This window comes from Suricata suricatta, chromosome 7 (assembly GCF_006229205.1).
Source record: "Suricata suricatta isolate VVHF042 chromosome 7, meerkat_22Aug2017_6uvM2_HiC, whole genome shotgun sequence".
Classification (NCBI taxonomy): domain Eukaryota; kingdom Metazoa; phylum Chordata; class Mammalia; order Carnivora; family Herpestidae; genus Suricata; species Suricata suricatta.
The window spans coordinates 13,610,085-13,635,286 of NC_043706.1; the positions used below are offsets into that span (position 1 = coordinate 13,610,085).

Here is a 25,202-nt window from a genome sequence, read left to right on the forward strand (position 1 = left end):
AACATGGACGGCGATTCACGGAATCCCCCCAATGTACTGACGGGTAGATGCGTTCCCTCTCTGAGGACACCTTAAACTCCTTGTAGACAAAGATCGTGTCTCCTATGCCCCTTTTAAACTTCCCGGGTCACGCACTGCAACAGGCCCATGTGCACTGCCCTGGCTTTTCTGAAAGTCAGCCAAAATTGGGACACTCGAGGGGAGGAGAGGGCCGAACACAAAATTAGATTAGCTAGAACATGCATCAAGGCACACTTTAGTCAAGGTAGGTGTCCTACACCGGGCCGTTGGCATCAGGCAGAGAGCAACACAAGGCAAACGCCCTCTTCTTTTTTTTTCCCCCCAGAAAATTTAAGTAGTCGGTTTTTTCCCTGCAAGCTGCTTGTGGAACATTCTGCATCTATACAGAAGCATTAAATAGCCTCCCCCTTGCACTTGCTAACTTTTTTTTCTTCTAAGGAAATTTCCCCACTGCCCCAAGGCCCCACTATTCATGGCTTAATTTGCAAACCCCATTAGAGGTAGACGAAAAGCACCAGCAAATCGCCTGTCCCCTTTCCCGCAGCGCCCTCCCCGTAGCAGTGACCCAAGCAATTAGGCTAATACGCCTGAGTCCCAAGAGGAGGACCCAGGACAAAAGTCTCAACTTCTCTAAATGGAATGAAATTTCCCCCCACTGCAGAAGCAAGGTTCAGAGGGCGAGAGAAGGGGGCTGGCGTGCAGTTAAATTCACTATTTAATACAAGACCGTAATCAACCACAAGTCCTTGAACTTAGATTACGCCTTTCTACTGGGATGCTCACGTAATTTCAAATGCATTACTGTAAAATCCTGGTCATTGGAGAGGCAAGAGAGACTGGGGGGGAAGGGGGGAATAAAATGGACTTTAATTAAAATATGAATAATCCAAGTCCAGCTAATTCAAAGCATCTGATTCAAACACCTCATCAGCTGGGGAATAGCAGCTGCTTCTAATTACAAGCGATTTTGAATTAACCGGTATCAGTATCTAATGAAGAAGCTGTGTGTGTAGGAAACTGTCCCATTCAGCTGTGCACAGAGCCTTTGAAAAGAAAGGAAACGCCGAATATCCAAAGTCTTGTTCCCTTTCTGGGTGAGGACATTTCCCAGCTTGTTCTTGGCTTTGCCTCTGACCCTGAGGGCCGGCCTTTCTGCTGCTACGTGCATGGTGTTTCTCCTTCTCCAGCCTTTGGATCCCGAGCCCAGAAGCTTCACAGGAGAGATCGTCCACGGTCCGCACACACCTGCAGCAACTCAGGCCCGGAGATCAGGACCCCGAGTCCCACAGACTCAAGCATCCTATCTTAATCCTGTCACGCCGTCTAAAGGCACCTCTAAGCCTCAAAAACTGAAAGCCTACCTAACCAAAACCTACTTCAGGCCAAACACTGATGCCAGCTTCCTATGGAAAGAACATTCCAGAAGGATAACCGGCTTCTAACTGCAGGTGGAGCATGAGACCATCATATGGCTGACTGCTTTTTAAGGGTTCCACCGATGAGACCAGGAATGGCAGAGTTAGGGGTGGGGGGAGCACAGGGGGAAGGGAAGCCTCCAGAATCTCCTTTCTTAGACTCAAAGTGTCAAGAATCAGAAAAAACAGAAAAACCCAGAACCAAAGTCAGCCAACAGAATTGTTGGCTCAGGTTTAAATTACCCCCTTTACGCACAAAAACTCAAGTTCTCAAATCACCCTCTTACTTCCTGGGCTGCTCTATAATAAAGCGCTCAGGAAACATCAGTTACTAGGCTGTGTTAAATTATCTGAATGAAGACAAATTAATTTGGATCTGAGACCCCAACACGCCGCTGAAATGCCCTATTCCCACACACTTCCTGTTACACAAATAGAACATGTTTCCTCAGAACAAAATACTAGATCATAATACTACATGGGAACCTTTGGCTTTTCTATGAAAGTAAAATCGAATCACATAACTCTCTAGTTAACAGACAAAAATGTACCAGTTTCTTCATACACCTCCAAAAAAGCAAGCAGAAACCGTAAGGACATCCCCCAAACGCCTCAGAAGACGCAAAACAAAATATTTCTTAATGCCCAAAAAAACACGTATTTTTTAAACACAGAAGAGGAAGAAGACACAGGCACAAAACATTTGAAAGAGACACAGAAGGGGAAAAATATGAAGTAGCACGTTCTTCCGCAGAGTCTGCCCCCAAGAATGAAACTGATCTTTGGAGGGCTCAAAACCAGCGTCCTTCTAATTAACGTTCTTTCCAAAGTAATCAGGCTTCCAAAGAGCCACCTTTAAAGCGTTGTTGATTTTTTTCCCCCTTAAAAAACAGTTTTTCAAAGAGCACCAGCATCAATGGAAAATCACTTCCTCACGTTTAGAAATAAGAGTGTGTCCCGGAGGGGACTCCGGTGGGGACGTCTGTGGACGGACATTGTAAATGCACATCCCAAGTATAAACCTTTCACCATTTCGCTCTCCACTGAGTTCACAGAAAACCCACTGTGTCATCAACGTTGCTAGCACAGGAGATATTTTTAAAGTCAGTCTCCGGGCAGCAGGGAGCGTTGGTGTGGGGGAGACTGGGACAAACACTTGCTCTTGATTTGCAGAAACTGCGCCGTTTCCAGACAGAAGGAATTCCCCGCACACACGGAAAGTGAAGTGAGTAAAAGAGGAAGCCCCACGAAAGGCTGCTAGGCGCCCATTCCGGGTCATCCAACTTCCTTCTCCAGCTCGGCAGCTTTCAGGCTCTTGGTTCCTAACAACACATAATCTCCTATACTTTGAGGTCTGAGAGAAAAATCTATTAAGATTCTGCTTTCGGGGCGCCTGGGTGGCTCAGTCGGTTAAGCATCGGACTTCAGCTCAGGTCATGATCTCACGGTCCAGGGGTTCGAGCCCCGCGTCCGGCTCTGTGCTGACAGCTCAGAGCCTGGAGCCTGCTTTGGGTTCTGTGTCTCCCTCTCTCTCTGCCCCTCCCCTGCTCACACTCTATCAAAAATAACTAAACCATTAAAAAAATTGTTTTTAATTCTGCTTTCAACAGTAGCGACACCAGTTTTTTAAAGAACCCCCAGGGGAGGGTTTGGGAGGGGGCACTAGGTGTATAAATTGAGTGACAGTCTGGCAAGAATCAAAAGTAAAACTGTAATAGTAAAAACGTAATGTACCATAAGGGGGCAGACATCCAAAATTAAATGACATGAATGCTATACTCGGGACCCCCATTTCCCAGAGGTTCTAGGTCTCCATTCCCCTGAGTGAATCAGGAGATGAAGTCCACGGCCAGGGACAGAACTGAAGCCCAGGACTCTGGGGGCGTGACCTCCAGGCCCTCCATCTTCAAACACCACCAGGACTCAAATCGCACCTGGGAGGGCGGGGAGGGGAGCTGCAGAGGGGGGGCCCCAAGCGTGGCCCCCCTTCCCAGCCTTGTTTCCTCGATCGCAATGCGGGGAAAGCGGCAACTTCACCGGGTCGTGCGAAGTCTGGGGTGGGTAAGCCTCGTCCCCGTCCGTAGGTAGGCGTCCCGTCAGTGGGAGTGATTATCCCAGAGAGAACTTTTCTTTTTGTAAAGGACATAAAGGCTTTCAAGACGGGTTCTGGATAGAAACCAGCAAGCCGGCAAGGGCTCGACGCAGAACTCCCGGACACTGCTCTGTGTTTACCCAACGAGACACGACAGAGCTTCGGGAAACGTGTAACACTATGCAGACAGTGCACTACAAGCAGTCGTCTGTACGGAAACAAGACCAGGCTTCCTTCCAGAATAAGAACTGAAGACCGGTCCTCAGAAAGGGGAGCAGATAGGACACTGGGCCAAGAAAAGGCTTTTTTAAGCAATGTTTATTAGGCTTTACAATCCCGTCAGTGTTTTTAAACATCTTTCAACTGTGGGAGAATGAAAAACAGGCTCTTCCATGCCAGCTGGTCCAGAAAGCGGGATCCCCTAAAATGATAGTTTTCAAACTTTTGTTTCATAGCGGCGATCTTAGACCTCCCCAAGGAATAAAAAGCTGCTATGCTGTGGTAGAAAGGGGACCCACCACCCACAAATTCCCTAATTATTCGTAAACCCTAGCACCGAATCCCCGGAGTCCGTTAGAAAGACAGACCTGCCAACAAGAAGCTCCCTTTTTAAACAAGATCCTTGTGGGAGAAAATCCTTATTTTTTTTTAATGATTTTTTTTTTACTTTGTTTTAATACATTTTTTTTAATGTTTATTTTTGAGAAAGGGAGAGACAAAGAGCGTGAACAGGGGAATGTCAGAGAGGGGGGAAACACAGAATCCGAAGCAGGCTCCAGGCTCTGAGCTGTCAGCACAGAACCCGATGCGGGGCTTGAACTCACGGACCATAAAAGATCATGACCTGAACCAAAGTCGAACGCCTGACCGACTGAGCGACCCAGGGGCCCCCAAAATCCTCTTGAACCTCATTTGATCTCACTCCTGGAGTCCCCTCATGCACTTCCACGCCACAAGAGTAAAAATACACAACTGGACAAATAACACACCAAGGAAGTAAGAAGTATTTGTGGAAATAAACCAGATAAAGTGAAGGGAAGTTGAGCGGCCAAGGTCTAGGAAGACAAAACTCCTGGCATTCCGGAGGGCAGCTCTGTTCCCGTCACACCATACAGCGCTTCGCAACTAGCGAAACTCAACCGTACAAAGTCCCCCGGCTCTTTCAAGGCAGAGCGAAAACCTGCCCCAGAGCCCAGCGTCTCTAGAACACAGTCACTGGTCACAGCCACGGGTACAGTTTCTGGCTCCAGCCACACCCCACGTTAGCCTGACAGGGCTCGGGACCATGAAGCGTCTTAAAAATCTCAATTCTATACCTACAAAATGACAGGCTGGCACACTACCTAAGACAAATGCTTAGGATCAAACACGCAAATACCCAAGAAAGAGCCTGAGTAAATCTATTTGAAGAAAAGAAAGGGGAAGATGTACGTAAGTAGTAAGGAAAGACTAAGTTCCCTATGGGTATATTCCACGTGTGAAAAAACAACACAACATACACACACACACACACACACACACACACACACACACAGAATTTCTATGGAACTGCTCAAGAACGAAATTAACGGGGTGCCTGGGTGGCTCAGTCGGTTAAGCATCTGACTTCGGCTCAGGTCATGATCTCATGGTTCGTGGGTTCAAGCTCCACATCGGGCTCTGTGCTGACAGCTCAGAGCCTGGAGCCTGCTTCAAATTCTGTGTCTTCCTCTCTCTGCTCCTCCCTTGCTCATGCTCTGTCTCTCTCTGTCTCTTGATAATAAATAAAAATTAAAAAAAAAAAAAACGAAATTAACAAGTGAAGATGCGGCTGCCTGGGCAGCTCAGTTGGTTAAGTGTCCGCTTCAGGTAATGGTCTGGGTTTTGAGCCCCTCGGGCGCTCTGTACTGACAGTCCAGAGCCTGCCTGGGATTCTCTGACACTCTCACTGTCTCCCTCCCTCTCTCTCTCTCTCTCTCCCTCTCTCCCTCTCTCTGCCCCTCCCTTCCCTTGCTCTCTCTCTCTCTCTCTCTCTCTTGCTCTCTCTCAAAATAAATAAGTTTAAAGAAATAAAAGTTGAGACAAAGCTAAACCACCTCCCGGCCGAACTCAATTTAAGGCCGTGTCTCCAAATATTAAATTTACCGATCTTCGGTCTGTGAGAAAAATGTAAGCATCCTTCCTGGGGACAGTCCAAGCCTGGCTAGATGGCACTGTCCTCCTGGACTTTGACAGGGCCCTGGTCTACGTGATCAGTGAAAGCACTTTAGACATCCGAAAATACTGCCTGAATAATAGAGAGGATTTTCCCTACAGAGCAAACGTGGCTGTCTGTGACCACGTGTAACATCTCCCAGAACAAGGCTCCAGGATGCTCAGACATTATGTCGAGGTATGCTACAGGAGGAACAAGCCGGTGTTAGGGGCGCCCAGCTGGCTCAGTCAGTAGAGTACACGACTCCTGATCTTGCAGTCGAGAGTTCAAACCGCATGTTGGACCTAGACCCTACTTAAAAAATAATGTTTAAAAAGTAAAGAAAATAGGGGCACCTGAGTGGCTCAGTCTTTTAAGCATCTGACTTCGGCTCAGGGTCATGATCTCACAGCCTTCGAGGTCGAGCCCCGCATGGAGCTCTGTGCTGACAGCTCAGAGCCTGGAGCCTGTCTTCGGATTCTGTCTCCCTGTCTCTCTGCACCTCCCCAGCTCACGCTCTGCCTCTCTGTCTCCTTCAAAAATAAACATTAAATTTTTTTTAATGAAGTAAAGAGAATAAAAAGCCAATGTTAGAAGGCAGTTGTATAGTCGGAAACGTCACTTACTGAAGAAGAGTCACGGCCCAGTGGCTTGGTCACAGGCTGGGGGCGGAGCACCGGGCAGAGAATCTAGCTCTGCCCTTAAGAAAAGGGAATTCAGATTGGGTTGGGAGGAGACTGAAAGTTATTTAGGGCTCTTCCTCCTCCTGCCCCCACTTCCCCCTCCTCCTCCTCCTCCTCCTCCAAGGAGGCCACCACTGAACAAAGTGGCAACCATTTCAAGGCCACCACGAGGTGATAGCTGGCACAGCGTCTGATAAAACTGTGCTCCCAGAGCACAGCCCAGACAAAAGGGGAGGCCCTAAATTTCCTTGCCAGGAACGGCCTCTGGCATTTTCCACCTTGCCTGCCTCTGGCAGGCGCCTGACTCCCGAGAAAGATTTAACAAAAAGAGTTATAGCCCCCAACTTCCTGGAGTCTAATTAAACTTGGCTTCCACTTCTGAAAACTCCAGTTTTTATTTTGTTTGGTAGCCCCACTAATGCTTTTAAATGAGAGATGCTTGGGGGGGGGGGGTTCTCTGCAGCTGCGCATGAGCGTCCTGCCAAGGGAGGCCGGGGAAGGCCTCTCCCGAGTTCAATGTTTCCAACGGGGAGAGATTTACACAACAGCAGGGGAGAATGGAGGGAGGCGAGGGAGACGTGTGCGTGTGACAGATTCTGCCAAAAGTTCCCTTTTCTGTGCTGTTAAGTCCCAGGGGCCCCTGCGGGCCTGTCATGCTTCAGCGCCCCGGGCTCCCTCCCACTTTGCTCCCATTCTAAAGCTCCCGATCTTTCGGATATAAGGCAGAACCACGTCTCAGCAGCTCCTTTCTTTCACCCCCAAGCCCCCCAGGCCTCCCCCACCCCACCCCCCAAGCCAACAACGGGATCATGGAAAGAAGCTTAACAGGGAAGCCGCAATCATCTCCGTGGGACCCAATGAAGTCCTGGAGTAAAGCTGCTCCCCTAAGAGCAATGACAGCCGTCTGGGCAAAGGAACTTTCTAGCTTCTAAGTGCGGCAGCAGAACAGCCCCTGTTGACGTTATAAGCTCCTGCAGAATCTAGCTCTGCCCCTGCGAACAGCTAACACGGGTCACACAGGGCCATCGGGGAAGGCTCAGGGATTTGGTTTTAAACTTCTCTATCCAGTGCTGCGAACGGGCCTTCGAGAGCAAGAACAAAGTGGCGGCTGCCGCCCCTTATCACAACCTCCAGTGAGCAGAGAGGCAGGGAGGGGAACAGGCCTCATCACCGACACCCCCCAAGCAACCGCCCCCGGGGGAAGTGGGGGGACAAAAGCGGTCCACACTGCGTGCACTCCCACTGTGGCCAGAGCATGAATGACTGACCGCCCCCCGCCCCCGGAATTGAGCAGTGAAGACCTTAGGGGTTCTGACCCAGTAGCACTGTGGGAGCCTGTGTGGCCGTGTGCTGAAGCCTCAGATGAATGGCCCCAAGTAACAGAACGACACCCCCAGGAACACAGGTAAAATACACAGGCCCCCGGGGACGTGGGCACAGCCCGGGGACCTCCCACCCCATCCAGATGAATGCACGTGACAAAGAGCCGCCCCGCGGAGTCCTCTGTAACGAAACCAAGGTGAAATCCCTTTCCTGCTTCTCACGGGCCGTGCGAGGGCAGAAAAGCCATTGACGTATCCTCCCTCGGTGTCCAACAGCACCGTGTCAACTCAGTGTCGACCAGAAAACACTAGAAGCAGCACAGTCCATTCCCAGGGTGTTCTGAGTCCGTCTGCATTTCACCATCATCTGAAACCCGACGCTGAGCGCAAGGTTCTGCCTGGACTTTTCCGGAGGGAATGTCCTTCCAGGGGGCTGTTCGCAGCCAGCTGGTCAGGGTTCAGGCACTCCTCCCCAGCTCCAGGGGTCCATTCCCTGGCCTCTGAGCCACCGAGTCTATGTGGGAAAAGCTAAGGGTTGAGTAAACTGCTCCCCTATTTTTTTTTTGATGGGTGGAGGCCACTGAGGTCAGAAGAATGACACTCCAGGAAGCTCAGGCTCTCTCTGGACACATTTTTTATGTTCAGAGCGGTGAGCTCACCATCTCTCCCCCACAGCCTGCGAAGAACTACTTAACTAATAGTTTGCCAAGGGCAACTTGCAGTATATGTCAATGTTAGTCCAAGCCATGGGTCACAGCAGCTGTAGGAGTGACACTAACGGGCACACAGGTGGAAGGGACTGTCTATGGGGGGTGGGGGGAAGGACATGAAAACATCTACTCCTGGGGTGCCTGGGGGGCTCAGTCGGTTGGGCGGCCGATTTCGGCTCAGGTCATGATCTCACAGTTCCTGAGTTCAAGCCCCACATTGTGCTCTGTGCTGACAGCTCAGAGCTTGGAGCCTGCTCCGGATTCTGTGTCTCCCTCTCTCTCTCTGGCCCTCCCCTGATTGCTTGCTCTGTCTCAAAATTAAACAAGCAAAAAAAAATTTTTTTAATTAAATAAAACACACCCTCTTTGCTCAGGGAGGCATGTGCACCCCATTTCACAGTGCAGAACACGGAGGCTGACTTGAGGATGAGGCCCAGTGATCCAGGGCACTCAGCTAGCAAGTGTGAGGGTGGACAGTCAGGGGTCCATCGACGCCCTGATTTACAGGCGACTGAGGTCCCTAGTCACAAGGCGACATTCATTTGAACCAACGAACACACACACGCACGATCACTGGGATATGTATTCCACAAAACTGTTGGAAATGCTGAGAACGCAATACTTTCAAACAAACTAAAACAAGAACACATTGTTGCCTCAGGATGACTCCATAAAGCGGAAGGGCCTTTGATCAAAGGCTCCATAAACTCAAAATACACAACGGGCACCCCGGCCAGGAGAGGAACGGCTGCGCAGATGACGTTTCCCCCAGTGCAACCAAGAACTGCTCGGTGGAGACAATGACCATGAAAACTGCTGCTCCTTATGAGGCCCCACAGATTAGCCTCTCCCCCCGAGGGAGGGGTGCGGGGCTCCCTGCTGGCCACTTCCCTTTTCACCACCACGGGTCTGGGGAGGGGGGGGTGTCTGCTGTTCCGGGGGCGGAGTGTGTGTGACGGTAGGTTGGCCGGGGGCGCTGAGAAGAAAGTTAAAACTCTGGACTGATGTTTGTGTTTGTCCTCTACTGAAGTTCAATTACACTCGCCTATCCTCTTCCCTCAAAAGAGCTCTTTAAAAGCGAGGCCATACAAGGACACCTCCCTACCCCCCGCCCCCCCAAACTCTGCTTAATCAGCACAAATACCACATGGGGACTCATCAGACCCGCACGTACTACAGTGTCAAACCTGGAGGCATAAAGGAATCACGAAGAGCCTATGTGACAGCGAGTGGAGACAGAAAGCTGGTCGGTACTGACCTTTAATTTGGAGCCCCTGAGCCTCATGCCACCCTTTTTATGAACATGGGAGAGTACTCTGGGACATTTCCAGCAGGGAGGAAGGAAGGACCGTTACTCATCACCGCTGGCTGGGAGCCCTGACAAGCTCTGCTTTTAAAACCTATAGGGACAGGCCACCACCACTGCCTTCCAGCTTCCATGAGGCAGGACTTCTGGGAAGACCCCTGAGTTGAGAGAAGGGGGCTGGAAGTCACTCAAGGGAAGGTGGGACAATGTCACACTGTCATGTACGCAATTCCCAAACACAGGCTTGCCCAGCCCCAGCGGGACCGGACATGCTGCCAGCGGCCACGGCCAGCCAGGTCCCTGCAGAAAGGGGCTGGCATCCACTGAGGGACCCTGGGGAACACCCCCGAACTGGCTGCAGAGCCACCTGACCAGTGCATCTGTCTGCAGCCAAGAGGTAACCTCCGCTTCTGTATCCACTGGGAGAAACGAGGACGACTCCCCAACGCGTTATCGCTTGGCAAAACAAATCCCAGAGAGCAGAATCTAGAATGTTCCTGCACAGATCTCTGAAGTGTCGGCTGACACTACCTATCAGGGGCCCGGATGATGATCAAGACTTTAAAATTCAATCACAATCACCAGCACTCTAAATAATGGCCTGCAAACCAATGAGCGCAAGCCTAACTTCGGGCAGGGGATCTAGAGGAACAAGAATTCAGGGCCCCCACCGTGTCCCAAAGGTCAGGCCCGCGGCGCAGACCGGGGCAGTGGCTGCTAAAGATAAGGGCTGGGCCAGCACCGCAAGGACAACCAACTGGTCCCGTTCCTTAGTCTTGGGCTTTTAAAGGGCGACCGACGTGCCAACTATTTTAAAGCTCCAACACACTAATTCTGTAAACAATAATGGCCACGGCCTGCACACTGCACACTGGAATGGATTCCTCAACTTGGCCCCATCGCTTATGCAGCTGATGAAACAAACACTGACAGCTTTTTTGCATTTGTAAAGGCCCCACAGCAGCTGTGGTGATCCCACCATAGAGCAATGAATTAAGCCTGAAACCCAGCTGGGTCTGAACAGAAGCCCTTTCTGCACAATACAGCAAGACTATCATTGTTAACCTAGGCAGTATTGGGAAATATTCTGCATTACATTATAGGGCAGTTCTAACTCAATTCTTAAAATTAGCTCTAATAGGCAATTTTAGTAGGAGGGATGTTGCATTTGCTTTTGAAATGGCCCAAGTATGCTGTGTAGGTTAGAGGCACATCGCACAAAGGCAGCTGAGCAGAAGAGAACACAAATTTCCAGTTAAACAATGCCAAGTTTAAAATCGTGACTCCTTCTCAGATATTTTCACACACACACCTACCTTCTAAATTGAGGTAGGTATCCAACTTTGCCAATTCTTGGCTGTTTGGCCACTACAGAGAAAATTTCGAACGTAGTTGACCGTCAGGGCTCCCCATTGGGCGAGCGGAATCCATGACCTGAGCACAAGAGTCAGGCTGGGCCAGAGAGCTGTAGCAGAAACACGGGATTGATAACCACGAGTAAGGAATGTCTCTGACACTGAGCTTAAGCACTAAGTGACAGAGAAGATTCCAAATGCTGACAGACACGCTGGGCTTCAACAGCAGACTTCCTCACCAAGATGTACATTCACTCTCCACTTTCCAGAATGTGAATGCATTGAATTCAGTGAGTTCTGGAATACCCTCAGGCCATGTGACTTTTTCAGACCCCCTCCCCTCTCCACCTCTCTTCTATTGCCTCCAAACGATTAAAAGTACAAGTTAGGGGGAGCCTGGGTGGCTCAGTCAGTTAAGCATCCGACTTCGCCTCAGGTCATGATGTATCTCAAGGTTCATGGGTTCAAGCCCCACATCGGGCTCTGTGCTGACAGCTCAGAGCCTGGGGCCTGCTTCCGATTCTGTGTCTCCCTCTCTCTCTGCCCCTCCCCCGCTCATGCTCTCTCTCGCTCTTGCTCTCAAAAATAAATAAACATAAAACTCTGGTACAAATCAAAAACATCACAAGAAAAAATCGTACCCTCCCTCTTCCTTAAAACAACTCGCATTTTTCTTATTTTTTTTAACATTATTTATTTTTGAGAGACAGAGAGAAAGCATGAGCAGCGGAGGGGGAGACAGAGAGAGAGAGAGAGGGAGACACAGAGTCCGAAGCGGGCTCCAGGCTCTACGCTGACAGGCTGACAGCAGCAAGCCTGATGTGGGGCTCGAACCCACGAACCGTGAGATCACGATCTGAGCCGAAGTCGGATGCTTAACCAACTGAGCCAGCCGGGCGTCCCACAGCCCCTATTTCTTAAAGGAGTCCATTATGAAGAGCCTCAGAAGCATTTTTTATATTCACGCAAAGCAAGCCTGGAAGGACCAAGAAAATCGTGGAGAGTTTCTAGGTAGACAGCGGTTCTATTCCCCGAGGTGTTTTGCCAACAAATGAGAAAGTCTAAAGTGAAGATACAGCAGAGCAACAATTTCAAGTCCTTCCTCATGTTCCCAGAGCCCAGCAGAGGTTTAATTCCGCGCCTCCCAGAACTCTGTGTGGACTTGAAAGACCCACAGCTATGGCCAAAAACACCTGAGCACCCACAAAAAGTAAAATTCGAAGTCCCACTGCTGTTTCACACCTAAGCTGGTGGAGCATGCGTGTTTCTTTCTTAAGCTTGTAGGAACAGTGTTTACTGACTGCAAAAGGGCAGAGGAAATATGACCACTGTCGGCCCCTCTGCCCACAAAGTGAAGGGTGGCAGTCGGGCAGTGAGGGAAATGAGAACCCCAGTCCCCCAAAGGCAAGGCGAGAGCCCAGAGGGGAGAGCCCAGGACAGCACCCCGCTGAACTGACGCGGCTCAGGGACACAGCGGAGAGACTCGCCTGGCAGGCTAATTAAAGAGCCATAAATAAAACGTAGTTGTAAGTGGTTTGATGTGGAAGGTTGTCTGACTTGAAGTGTTCCAAGAGACAGGCCAACGTCACCCCCAACAAACAGCTGTGCCCAAAATGTTCGCAGCCGCGTTATTCCCAATAACCCAAAAGGGGGAAACAACCCAAGTGTCCATCAGTAGATGGATGGATGGATGGACGGACGGACGGATAAGCAAACTGTGGCAGGCCTAGACAATGAAATAGTACTTGGTCCCAAAAAGGAACGGAGCACTGATCCACACTCCAACATGAATGAACCTTGAAAATGTTCCGCTAAGTGAAAAAAAGCCAGTCACAAAAGGCCGCATGTTGTAGGATTCCATTTAGATGAAATGTCCAGAACAGGTAAATCCAGAGACAGAAAGCAAATTAGTTGTTGCCACAGCCTAGGAAAACTGGGAGATGTGGGATGGCTGTCAAAGGGGGGGATGGAAAGGTCCTAAAACTGATCGTGGTGACACCTGCAGGACTCTGAATATACTAAAATCTACTCAACTGTTGGGGCGGGGGTGGGAGGCGGGGGGAGGGAATCACAATCACATCCAAAATCACTCGGGGAAAAGACTGAGACGCGGAAGATGCCTTTCGTCTTGAACTACCACTGAAACGCCAAAGGAAGAATACTTGACGAACTGCCAAACGAGCTGGAATAAGTTGGGAGATGTGAGAGAGTTTTAAAAAAAGAAAGGCTAAAACGGGCCGACACTTTACTAAAGATACAGCAGCAAAGGGACAGCACCGGACGCCAAGGATATATATATATATAAGGCTGCAGTTAAACTTGAAGGGGGGGGGGACCTGAATTATCCCAAAAAAATAAAAACTGCAACTTTGCCGAAAGTCCCATTACCCCTGAGGCCACCCCACGGGCTCTGATTAAGAGCATGGGGAATCTACCGTTTAAATATATTTACTCAATGTCCAAGCTGACTCGGGTCCTTCCAGTGAGCTTGGTTCAAGCCATCTTTGGATTCATACGTCGGGTAGGGAGCAAAGGGGAAGGGCTTCCAGAAGTAAATTAGATATTATTTACCGGCTTTAGAAATCTTTCCACACAGGCAGGGAGGATTATTTGCTGTTGGTGGCAAGGGAAGAAGGGGGGGAAAAAAAAACCAACCACGAAGGCCTTCCCTGGCCCGTTTATAATGCCTGTCCAGAGGAACAAGCATGTGTGCCGGGGAGGTGGTGCTGTTCTTTACGGGGATGACCTCCGGGCTTACAGAGTAAAAGGGACTCCTCTTACAATAGGTACCATTAAGGTCTTCATTTGTATTAAACAACTGTAAGCAAACAACGTGAGGCTGTAAAAGCTTTTGCAAGTCAAAGATAATGGCTTCCTTGGTAAACTGACTGTTCTTTATAATCATCATTATTTATACTCCCAAGAGGCTTTGCCTCCCGTTCCAATAAATTCTGGAAAGAAATAACATGACAACCTCAGCAAGTCCTGTAGAAGAAGGGAAAGGGAAAAGGCTGGGTGAGTAGAAAATGTTTCGTTGTGGGCTCTGTCAGGGCTGGGGGAGCGATCACATCACTTAATTAGAGCAGCGGGCAGACGGGGAAGAGAGAAACGAATACCACTTTTTAGCCTCAGAGATTTCCGAGTCGGGTCCATGCCCCTCGCCTCCCAGTGCTTTCTAGCTCACCAGGGCCGAAAGAGAACCTATTTTAATAGTACCATTAGAGTTGGGATTTATCACAAATACAAAAAGACTGCGTTTCTCCTCCGGACAAGAATGTGGTGGAACGCCAAGGAACACGAAACTCTGCAAGTCCGAATTTGCAGCAGGAGCCTCCGCAGGCCTAACTGATGGGTGTTTAGACTGAGCTGGGGGAGAACAGGCTGGGGCACCGAAGCAGGCGCTCGCCAACCTCTTCCACGGGGAGACTTGGCCCGTGGCTCAGATGTGCCCAGAGCCCAGGCTCTGGAACAATCAGGCAAGCCAAATGTGTTCCTTATTTCAAGGTTTTCCTTTCACTCTGTCAGCCACCTTTCAGATTCCAGCTAAGTTTAAACCACAATGGTTTGGAATCCTAACAGTAGTTTTGAGGATTACCCTACAGAACGGGGATCTGAAAACATTTTTAAAGACACAGGACATCGAATCATGCACTAACATCTACCAATCGCCTCCCCCATAGCAGTTCATTATTATTAAATCCAGACCCTCCCGGGCCCACTGCGCCGTGGAAAACAGTGCTACACTGCAGTGACATTTAAACAGAAACCTGAGGTCTCCCACTCAAGGATGTTACCACCGCCGGGGATCGCTTTTGTGCATCTTTAAAATTCTTGTAGGTTAGTAAGCGTTCTGCTGAGGAGTCCGTCCCAATATTACTTAACAGAACTCGCCTTTAATTAAAAGTTTCAGCCCAACTTCTCAAAGCTAGCACAAAAAGCTACTCAGCCCTAACGAACACTGCTGTGCTCAGAAGGACAACTGGTCACGGCCCGCGTTTTAATGCGGCTGTCACTTTTTGCATTTGGAGAGTGACCTTCAGCCAGATCAAAGCGAAAATTATGTGCTCCCAGGATGACTGCTCATTACGGCCTCAAATCCTTTTCGGAACGAGGCGCGGGATATCAAGGTAAACGCGGAAAATAAACACGCCTCAGAAGAAGGGCAAGCGACCGCGGGCCCGAGCCAAAAGCCCGCAGGGGCTGGCAGGCCTGGAATGTCCGAGGAAAGCGGGCTAAAAGACCCAGTGGCAACCCCAGCCCGGATCCTAAATAAAGGCGCAGGAAGGACTCCGCCGCAGGCCCCGCCAAACACTGCAGGCTTTTCAAAACTGTTGAGAAACCAAGGCCACTGTTCATGTGGCATCAAAGGCGGCTGGCCTTTTGCGACTCAGAATCATCGATGCGGAAAGGAGTAACGTGGCAAGTGCAGGGGACCAGGGTCTGTGGTGTGGTCGCCGACACCACACCCAGAGCCTTCAAGGCCCAGGAAAACCATGTGCCCCGATTTAGCCGGGACTCCAGGCCATGGCTCCTTACGCGATGCCTTCCACTCCCGTTGGCCCTTTCATCCTCCAACATCGAGATGTTATTACCAGCCCGAAAATAGAGCACACGCGCTTTAGGGCTCTGGGCGGCCTCGGGATGGAAAAGGGGGCCATCTGGGCAAAACCAATAAACGTGAACACGTTCTACCACATCTCTAAAGGGGCATTTGACTAGAACATTAAAAAGGAAGGAAAAGAGGTTTACCCACAAGTACTCTTTTAAACACCAGAGGGTAATGCTGCTTCCTAGCAGCACGGTGATACCAGCTCACCCCCATGTGCATTGGGGAATCCATGCGTGGGGAACAATCCATGGATTGTTCTTCTGAACATTCAAGAAGTGTGCCCGGTGTAGAGACCAGGCTGCACTTTTCCTTAAGCCGGGAACACCGAGTCCTGGCGAGAAGGAACAGTGCTGAGCGCCTGTGTTATTTTCATTTCCAGCCTCTTCCTCAGACAACCGGACACACTCTAGTCAGCAAAGATAACCCAGAAACACTGTGTTCCCTCTGCAACCTTGAGCTTGGAGACTCACCGCCACAAAGGCCTGTGGGATTTGTAAGAATAACACAGTCTAGGCAACAGTCTGTAAGGCCGTCCCCCGTGTTAACACTGGATTCGGCCTCCCCCAAAATGTCCTGGAGACTGAAGGTGCAAGTCTCCCCATTTGACAGATGAAGAAATGGAGACTCGCACGATTTACCCAAGGCCACCTGCTCTTTTCCCAGGGCTGTGCACCCTGCCGTCAGTTAAACGATACATTTCCCGAGGACAGAGACGGTAACCTTTTTTCCAACACCTAACGCCGTGCCAGGGCATGGCAAACAACCAGAATGTATCAACTCTATTTAAACGGAAGGTCTCTGCCAAGCCGGAGCCCAATGGGACCTCTGTAACCATGCAAAGCCCACCTCACCAACAAGGCTTAAATTACGTGCGAAAACAATGACATTCCGGGGCATCTTAAAAAGCGTGTCACGTCCTCGCAAAAAAAGCATTTCATAAATAGGAAACACCATCAAAGTACTAGTTACACACTCTCTTCACCCTTTGAGACTGCGTCCGGCCGTTCTGACGACTACCGCATCGTGTTCTCTGAGCAATTTTGTTTTACAAAGTGATTTCACCTATCTTATCTCGTTTAGTTCTAAAGCCCTGAGAGAGGACAAGGAAAGAAAATAGAAACTTAAATAAAACCCAACTGACATCTTTACTACTCGTTACAAGGGCCTGGATTGGTTTTTAAAAGCCAACAAACAAACAAACCCACTGGCCTCACATATGCTACCTATGGGACTGTAAATTAGTACAGCTTTTCTCCAAGAAAACCACGTGGTAACAGGGATCTCCGTGTAAAGATGGAGAGTTCGGAGTCAGGAATTCCACTTTGAGGAATTTGGAGTTAAGTGAAAAAAGGTACAGGTAAAGCACACTGCCTGCACGCGTGATTTTGCACAAGTCCCCAAACAAAAATAGTAAACCAAGGTAGAAATCAACCAAGTGCCTTGCAACCATTAAAAATAATAGTGTTGGGGTGCCTGGCGGTTCACGAGTTGAAGCCCCCTGTGGGGCTCTGTGCTGAAGCTCAGAGCCTGGAGCCTGCTTAAGACTCCATGTCTCTCTCTCTCTCTCTCTGCCCCTCCCCTGCTTGCCCTCTCTCTCAAATAAATAAACATTAATTTTTTAATAAAATGAAATAAAAATAAAAATAATGGTGTAGAGGGGCACCTGGGTGGCTCAGTCAGTTAAGCATCCAACCTCGGCTCAGATCATGATCTCAGGGTTTGTGAGTTCGAGCCCCACATCAGGCTCTGTGCTGACAGCTCAGAAGCCTAAAGCCTGCTTTGGATTCTGTGTCTCCCTCTCTCACTGCCCCTCCCCCACTCATGCTCTGTCTCTCTCAAAAATAAACATTTAAAAAAAATTTCTTTAATAATGGTATAGAAATGTATTATTCTGATCAAGGCAAAACAAACACAAAAAGCACATACCATCACGTAGAAGCATGAAACTACACGTGTAAAACAATATACATATATATATATAAATGTATATAAATGTCTAACATGCAATTGCAATGACTTTTAACATTTGTCATCATCTGATTTGAAGGATTTCTTATAGAGCAAAAAAAGTCATTTTCAAAATGGGACCGATGCTATTGGCATATCGGTATGGGGCTTACGTGTGGCTGTTTATTCCCATGAAATTTAATCAATTATTGAAGTTACCGTGGACAACTGAGTATCCACGTGGAAGGAGGAAGGATCTCTTAAAAACTTGTCCAAAAACACTGACGGACAGACAGACAGCCTTCTGCTGTATCAGGGGCTGGCTTTCACCCTGGCTGTGTCACTGATGAGACGTGTGAGCTCAGTCGAGTCGCCGAACAGCACTAGATACCCCAGGCTTCCTCACCTGGGAGATTCTCCTTAGTTACGTTTATCTTTTTCTGCTAGATCCATTCCACCAATCCCCTCCCCCAACCAGGGAGCAACTGACATACTCCAAAAGCTTCAACTCAACAAATATCACCTCATAAAATTCAGCCCCTCCTCTTGGGGGTGGGGAGGTTAAAAGGGTAAGAGACAGGTAAACACGGATTCCAGCGCCTGGAGGTAAGTGTAAGGAGTCAGGCCGACAGAGAGAAGGGGCTTAGCCCTGCCTGACTGGAGGCCGGGCCAGCAGGCCATGGAAGGGCAGGGCGGGCTCCCGGGGCAACCCGTTGGAGAAACCGGGATGTGCAAAGGTGAAGGGGATGGGTTCAGCAAAGCGGACTGGGCGGCAGAACAGGCCCGCGGCAGAGCAAGAAGGGTTTCTCGTGCTGTGCCCACACACTTAGTCCAGACTTGATCCTGAAAGCCACAGAGAGCCAATGGAGGATCATGATTAGATCTTCAATGTCAAGGATTATTGCCCCGAGGTCCAGTTTAAACACCTTGGGTGATCTTTGCAGGCAGACTCAGTGCCACTCTTCACCGTCAATCTGTGCTTCTCAATCTGTGTTTGGGAGTCAAGCGAGGGATACAGAAGCGCTTCTGACAACAGACAGAGAGGGTGGGGGTGGGGAGACATTACATCAAAACGGACTTCAGAATATCTGTTGCTACTCATTTGGTTTATTAAGAGGCCAAATATAGAACTCATTTGATTCATTTATTTCTGAGTCAGCTACGAAGGCTGCCGGCAGGCCCGATGCCTCCAGGTTGGTGATTTCCAACTGGGTAATGATACCTTGAGCACTTGTGCGGGCGTGTGCAATTTACAAAGTGCTTTCACATCAAAAATCTCACCGGCTCTCCCAGCAACAAGCCCGTAAGGCGCACAGAACACGTTTTCCAGATGAGGAAGCAGCTCCGAGAGGTTATGTGGCTTGCCCAGGGTCACACACGGCCAGTGTAATATAGGACTCAACCTTGACCTCGGCTCCTATCGCCAGTCTTGCCCATTACCGCATGGAGATACCCTGTGTCTTCACAACAAGCCTGTCCAACTGGGAGGGGCACTACTGAAGCCCACGCACTAGTAACAAGGCGTATACACAGAACTCTCCAAGTCTTAATAACGTCTGTATCCAACTGCTGCAGAACGGAATAAGCACTCACTCTGCAGTCCGCTCTCTGCAAACCTATGGAAGGAATAAATGCAAGAAACACATGCTCAGCTGTAATCCTTTCTCATTTCCTCCTGGCACCTGTTTCTGCCCCCACAGGCACCAAACACTTTAACAGCTGGCAGAAATGAGAACCAAGAGATAACCATTGTAGATCAAGCCCTAACCAAAATTGTGGTTAGGAAATAAAGAGAGAAAGAACCACCCAGATTTTTCAAAAAGAGCAATAAAATGGGGCACTGAAAGGTCTTGATCCTTCAGACACAGCAAACCAGAGGGTCTCCTGATGGAAAACAGACACCCACACGACACCCACCCCCTTGCTTCCCCCACCCACCCAAACAGTATAACTGGGAAAGGGCTCCTGGTTCCACTGGAGCTGTGTGAGGGAGGAGCTGCATGGGGAGTGCGGAGGGGGCGATTCTGTTAACCTTCTAGGATTCCTGGTAACTGAACGCTGCCGGTGATGACATTTCAATGCTCACTGGCCTTCCTCTTCATGGGTGGTGAAGCTTGACAGACTCACAAAATTAGAACTTAAAATCCAATTTAGGCCTCTCAGGCAGCACCAGCTCTCAAAAACAGCTCTCAAGAACTTCAGCCAGTAGGGTTCCCTCTTTCTAACACCCTCGTACAGCCTATGAATATGGGAATAATTGTGTATCATGTTCTCATTACTCACGCTGCCTCATTAACATAGCTGGGCAGCCTTTGTTTACCGGGATGGCCCCGGACCCCTGGTAAGGACTGAGAGCAAATGATTTCCCCCAGCGCCCCATGGTCCCCTAAGCGGCGAAGTCTGGGGCAACAATACAAGTGCAGAAGAAAGAGTATGCAGCCGATTTGTCACAGCCCCTGCGAGGAAAGCACATTCTCAGAAGCCTGGAGAGCCGATGCAGGCCAGCGGGCCCTCGGGAGGGCAGGTGGAGACACTTCGAGAAAGACACAGCACACAAGAGGCAGTCCCAAGGGGTACTGGGATCTCGGCTCTTTTTCAATCGCGAACTCGTGGCGACAGCCAGCTGGGGATAAGGGGGTAGCTCCACCAACTGGTGTTTAAAAAAACAACAAACACAAACATGCACTTGCACTCCTTCTGTTCCAGGAGGCTGACAAAGTGCCTCCACGTCCCCAACTTCCTTCAGCGAAACCCATCCCCAAGCCACCCAAGAACCCCTATTACGGCTCCACCCGCCCCCGCCCTTTTCCAGGCTACGAGATCATCCATTTTACCTCCGTTTCATCTGAACTAAAAAGTGGGCAAGAGATACAGCCTTCAACTATCTGACCAGTGTCTACTCGCCTTGGTTTTTCTCTTCTGTAAAATGGACTTGACAGCCTCTCTTTCTGGTGTGAACTCACCATGGAAACAAACGTAGGCGGTTATTTCAGAACTGCCTGGGCCACCGCTTCACACTTTCAGGAGAAGTGGGCGTTGGGCGGCCCCTCTAGAGTGTGTTCCATGATCCAAGCTCTTCTGGCACATTTCTTCAAGCTTCAAAGAGAACCCCAGGAGATTGTGGCAGCCTTCTGGCAAGATTATCAAAAAAACCTGTTCCCAAACAGTGTGGAAGTGGAAAGAAACCCAGACGCGGGAGAGGTCCAGGAGGTGGTCCGGCGGCTCCCCTAGGTGGGATCTACCCTCACCCTCTGAGACAGGACCTCCCTGGGTAATGCAGGGACCCTCTCCTGCCCCCAGACATCCTAAGGAACAAGAGACCACCCAGCTGCATGCAAGAACAGGGAACAGGAAGCACTGGAAGCAAGCCAGCAGCTCTACCTGACGGGAGCGGATCGGGCCAACGCTGCCACTTTCTACAAGGTTCGGCTCTGCCTTTAGTGATTTTGTTCTGAATCAGCAGCGAATTGGAAAAACCCCTTGTTTACACAGCGTGAGGCTGCCAGAGAGTAGGGTTAACCGAAGTCCCAGGAAAGGTCAAAACCTTAACAAATCTCACTCAGACGGTCCACCTCCTGGCACGAAAGAGGCTTGCAAAGATGAGGCGAGTATGGAAAGGGCCCCCCTCACCACCAGGGAAGGACACACGGTTTACTCCTGAAAGTTATACGAGTAAACGTTCGGGAGAGCAGCTTGAAACAGGGCCACACTTCACCTGCGATACCGGGTAGGAACAGGCTGGGGAGTCTGGTTTAATGCCTGGGGATTAAGGGCCAGCACAACGGAAGCAACTCTAATCAGGGGTGACAGGGCCCGAAAAGCTCAGGTGCGGTCTGCTGGCTGGGAAACCTGAAAATCCACGTCTATTTTAACACTTTAACGTAAACACCTAAGTGTGCTTTTAGCAACAGATTTGTTGAGAATTCCAGTGTTCCATGTTCTGTTCTGTTTGTTTGTTTGTTGGGAAACGAGTCTGGGCATAAACGAAGTTTGGTTCTTAAAAGGGAATCGCTTAGCAAAAGCAATGGTACGTACAGAATCCTTAACAGATTTTTCCCCAAGTCTTTTAAACAGCGGGCCCACATCTCATTTAACAGCCTGATTTTTTTTTCTTAGTAATTCACTTTGATCGTGTGTTCCCAAAACAGTCAACTTAAAAGTTTTCATAAAAACCCATTCTCAAAAAAAGAAAGAAAAAGGAAAAAGAAACCAACTTTCTTTCCACACTTGTTCAAAGGTTTACATAATATTTAACCGTAATTGCAAGAATAAGTCTAACTGGAATAACCAGATTTGGAAAACAACTGACACTTGGCAAGCCTCCTATGGGTAGGAGCCAAAGGGGACAGAGGCGCATACACCCACGGCGACCCACCGGCCGCGAGCTTGGTGCTGGGGTATCACAGCCAGCAAATTAAGTAGGCTGGAGAGGCAGAAGGTGAGCGTGGTTATGTAATCCAGGGGGAGGCTCACAGGGGACCATGAACAGCAGGATACGAACACTACAACTTGGGCACCAGGCTGGCTCTACCCATGGACTACAGGACTCTTGATCTCTGGGCTCATGAGTTCAAGTCCCACATTGGGTGTAGAGATTACTTAAAAATAAACTCTTAAAAAAAAAAGACTGCAATTAAATTTTTAACCATTCAGGATGCAGAAGCCTGAGTCCTAAGAACATCGTGATCAAGGGCAAACCTTAAAAATACTCCAGCTTAGGCTTTTCCAAGTGTTTTAATGGGCTGCTAGGATTCATAGGACGTGTGTCTATGTTGTCCTTGAAAGGAAAAAAAGGAGAAAATAGTTCTGTCTTGAATGTAACAGACACCAGTCATATATACATATCCAAACAAAAGGTTTTTTCTCTTTCTAAAGGACAGAAGTTTAAATAACCTTTGGAAGGGGCGCCTGGGTGGCTCAGTGGGTTAAGCGGCCAACTTCCCTCAGGTCACGATCTGGGGGGTTCGTGATCTCGCTGGTTCGTGAGGTTCACGAGTAGGAGCCCCGCATCCGGCTCTGTGCTGCAGCTCAGTGCCTGGGGTCTGTGGTCAGATTCTGTCCCCTTCTCTCCCTGCCCCTACCCTGCTCATGCTCTGTCTCAAAAATAAGTAAACACTAAAAAAAAAAAAAAAACAAACAAACAAAAAAAAAATTTTAATAGTAAATAACCTTTGGAGCAGGAGATACATTAACGCTGGAGTTATTTCCAAGGCCCTTGGAAGGGAACCAACAGCCCCCGGCTCAGCAACAGGAATTGGTTACGACCTACCAGGAGGAAAAAAAGCAGCCATGATACCATCTGAATACCTATTAATTCCAGTTGGCTATTTGGGCCAATGAGGACAGAAGACACACAAGTCAAATGCCCATCTACAGTAAAGTAAGAATGGTGCAGGCAAGGAACAGTAACTCAAAGTGGCTCATTTGGGGACATTATTTCTTTTCCTTTTACATTTTCATGACACACTTTTTGGGCTCTTCACTTGCCAGTCTTCCTTCCATTATCTCTCCCCCTCCAGTAACAGCCACTAAAGGGCCCCTGCCCTACACTTAGGTGATAAAGAATAAAGTTTTCCACTACTAGAAAGAGGCAGAAAGCAAGCCACATAAATAGCCCAGGAAAGGAAAAATATAGCAATTGAATGACATGTACTTGGTTTTTTCCCTCACAACTATGAAATAACCCGATGGGTGAATGGGGTGGGGGGGGGGGCGGACAGGATGCTCATAAATCAATCCTACCACTACATTTTGGTATGCTTCCACTTTTTTTTTTTATAATTTTATGTAATTGTAATTACAGTAAATCCTGCTTTTGAACCTTGTTAACATGAACTTTTCCCAGTTTCGTTTAATCATACTGCACTTTTACATCAGAAAATTAGATACTTAAAAACCTACAGCCTAGTGCTACAAATTCTGCTCGAGCTGTCCTAGGAATCAAACTGGTAATTTGTTTTTGGGCACAGTGCGTGCTTCGTGGAGATTTTTATTCATGTGGCAGGGATTTTTATTTCAAACTCATACCTGCTATAAAGCACCAGAGATCCAATGGTTTTGAAGCCTGGGTATCACATTCCTTATTCGCCCTAGGAACAGCCCCACCAGCAGAGTGAAGGAAATGGCAGACCACAGTTTTGGAGCAAGGCATGCAACTGTTTTTATTGTCCAAGTGGACTGGGGCTTTGAAAGGCAAATGTTTTCAGTTATTTAAGGTATTGGAGTGGGAGTCGTGCCCAGCACAATTAAGACAGGATTACCTTACAATTTATGAGTTTCTCAAGGATACCATTTAATGTGAAATATAACAATCACTTCTCCCAAAGCCTGCCATCGACAATCTCACCCCCAAACTCTGCTTTGCTGAGGCAATAAACTCAATGGCAACGCGGCACGCATCTAAGGCTTTTGAGACCAATTACAGGCAAAGTGCTGCCTTCCACCGGCTTGATAATGCCACCTTACAGAGAAAGAGCATCCTGTTTTACATCTTTCACGCACATTATCTCACACACGTGAGCCTCTCAGATAAAGTGAGGGGCAAAAGCAGGTCAGGTGTTAGTTACCCTTTCCATTTTACAGAAGAGTGCATATAAACACACTCAGATTCCAAGCCTCTGGTTCCACCGTTCAAGAGCACTAAGCACAGAGTACCCTGAGACTGAACTATCCAGGGCTCTTCTAAGAATATATATAAATGACAAATCCTCCCTCGCCCGGGGCCCCCAAAAAGATGCAGCACACAGCTGGCACAGCAAAGGAGGAGCGCCACCGGCCCCCCACAGTATTTACAAGGCTTTCAGAAAGAGCAACAGTTAAATCACCCAGAGGGGCATCCCGCCCCATCCCCCAAAGCCACCCCAAACAGGACTTCAATTGACAAGGTGGCCAAATTCACAACACAGTCCTCCTTCCAGAGCAAAGCTTTCACTGAGTAAAGTTTCCTTTCTTTTCAAAAGCGTTGCTGAGCGATCACAACGACCACCGCAGTACTGCCACACCGTCACCAAACCTGGAAACACAAGAAGCGAAAAACATTTCTGCAGAAAAGGCGGCGTCTCCTCCCGGCTCCCCACCCCCTAAGTGGAACCCAAGCGAGGTCCGCAGCACTCGTCAGGGGCCCAAAGGCTCCCGGCGCTCACCTGCTGCGAAGCGCGGCGTTTCAGGACGGAAGGCGGAGGCCGATCGCATCCTCCTCCTCCTCTTCCTCCCCCCCCACGCCGCAGCCCGGCTCCGCGGCGGCCCCCGCCTCCGCACGTTCCCTCCTCCCCCGGCCGCCCCGCCGCGTGGAACCTCCCGCCCGACTTTTGACGTCACGGAGGAGGAGGAGAAGGTTCCACCCGGGCCCGTCCCTTTGTGACGTCACAATGACAACAGAACGCGGCCGGGAGCGTCCGGGAACCCGGAGCGACGGGGGAGGGGGGGGCGGCGAAAGGAGGCGGGGGAGGCTGGCGCAAGGCGGGGGGAGAACCAGGGGGCGGGGAGGGGGCGCGCTGACGTCTAGTCGGCTTAACCTGTTGCTCTCGAGACTGCGCTGGAGCCAGCGGGCAGGGCCGCGGCGAGCGGGCC

The 25,202-nt window shown here is 49.4% G+C and overlaps 1 protein-coding gene and 1 long non-coding RNA gene across 2 annotated transcripts in view; both read right to left on the minus strand.

Moving 5' to 3' along the window:
• Positions 1-25,202, minus strand: part of JARID2 (jumonji and AT-rich interaction domain containing 2) — a 260,643-nt gene that overhangs the window by 233,161 nt on the left and 2,280 nt on the right. The window lies entirely within an intron of this gene.
• LOC115295548 lies at positions 23,769-24,861 on the minus strand. Its single transcript, XR_003910464.1, has 2 exons — positions 24,776-24,861; positions 23,769-24,645 (listed from the first exon to the last, which is right to left on the minus strand). It is a non-coding gene; the product is annotated as an uncharacterized LOC115295548 (long non-coding RNA).